General features: G+C 52.7%; 1 pseudogene across 1 annotated transcript; it reads left to right on the top strand.

Moving 5' to 3' along the window:
• Positions 1 to 1,097, top strand: LOC308530159 (gamma-secretase subunit APH-1A-like; annotated as a pseudogene). Its single transcript has 2 exons — positions 1 to 37; positions 326 to 1,097. The product of its transcript is annotated as a gamma-secretase subunit APH-1A-like (transcript).
• The last annotated feature ends 368 nt before the right edge of the window (positions 1,098 to 1,465 follow it).

The following is a 1,465-nucleotide window of genomic DNA, read 5'->3' as shown; positions in this document are numbered from 1 at the left end:
ATGGACGAGGACAATGGGGGTGGGATAAGGGCATGGGGTAGGTGGAAACCTGGTGGAGGGCAGCTATGGGGGGAGGGGGGAGAGGAACACTGTAATAATCTGAACAATAAAGATTTATTCAAAAAAACCCCACATAAATGGTGAAATATAAAACATGAAACTTACTCAGAACTTCCAACCACCCCTTCCCCGGGGCCCCAGGGTGGCATTGCACCTCGCCCCTTACGGGTCAGGTCGCCACCCCACATGGACTCTGGCGGGCGTGCTCCTCCCATTTGCCTCTCTTAGCCAGGCCTCCACCCCGCCCCCAGCTGACCAGCAATAGGGGCTGCAGTGTTTTTCGGGTGCACTTTTGTTGCTTTCGGCCTGGACTTTGCACTCTTGATCACTGTGCCTGGGGACCCACTTCGTGTCATCATCCTGGTTGCAGGGGCATTTTTCTGGCTGGTCTCTTTGCTCCTGGCCTCTGTGGTCTGGTTCATCTTGGTCCATGTGACCAACCCGTCAGATGCCCAGCTCCAGTATGGCCTCCTGATTTTTGGTGCTGTGGTCTCTCCTTCTACAGGAGATGTTCCGCTTTGCCTACTACAAGCTGCTTAAGGCAGATGAGGGGTTAGCATTGCTGAGTGAGGACGGAAGATCACCCTTCTCCATCCACCAGATGGCCTATGTGTCTGGTCTTTCTTTCAGTATCATCAGTGGTGTCTTCTCTGTTATCAATATTTTGGCCGATGCACTTGGGCCAGGTGTAGTTGGGATCCATGGAGATTCACCCTATTACTTCTTGGCATCGCTCTCCTGACAGCAGCCATTATCCTGCTTCATACCTTCTGGAGAGTTGTGTTCTTTGATGCCTGTGAGAGGAGACGGTACTGGACTTTGGGCCTGGGGGTTGGGAGTCATCTACTGACATTCCTGAACCCATGGTACGAGGCCAGCCTGCTGCCCATCTATGCAGTCACTGTCTCCATGGGGTCTGGGCCTTTATTACAGCTGGAGGGTCCCTCCAAAGTATCCAGCGCAGCCTCTCGTGCCGACGGCAGAAGGACAGTCAGGTGACGGTGTATTCTGCCCTGCACATCCCACCCGATGATTGAGGGAACCTTGGGGGGGGACCCGTGTGCCTGGGGTGATCCCCTGATCTCGCTCTGTATTTTTCCATCTGCTGTTCTGGACAGTGCAGGTGGCCAAGAGAAGGGGCCTAGCTTAGCCATTGCCATGAAGGTGACATTAATGGCGGTGCAAGGTTAGATGAGCTCTGAGTTTTCCCCGCCCCAGACTGGACTTCTTGGTCTTTTTCTCATGTCTGAGGGGAACCATTTTTGGTGTGATAAAGACCCAAAACTGCCTTTTCTTTCCTTTGTTTTTTTTGAGAAGGAAAAGGGAGAAGGTATGTTGGACTTCTCCTAACCTCCTCAAATTGCTCCTTTTAGCTGGGCTCATCTCTGTCCCCTATTCTCCATGG

Source organism: Myotis nattereri, assembly GCF_964212035.1.
Source record: "Myotis nattereri genome assembly, chromosome: 14".
NCBI classification, from domain to species: domain Eukaryota; kingdom Metazoa; phylum Chordata; class Mammalia; order Chiroptera; family Vespertilionidae; genus Myotis; species Myotis nattereri.
Note: the sequence above shows the minus strand (reverse complement) of the source record. Positions and strands in the feature narration are given on the sequence as shown.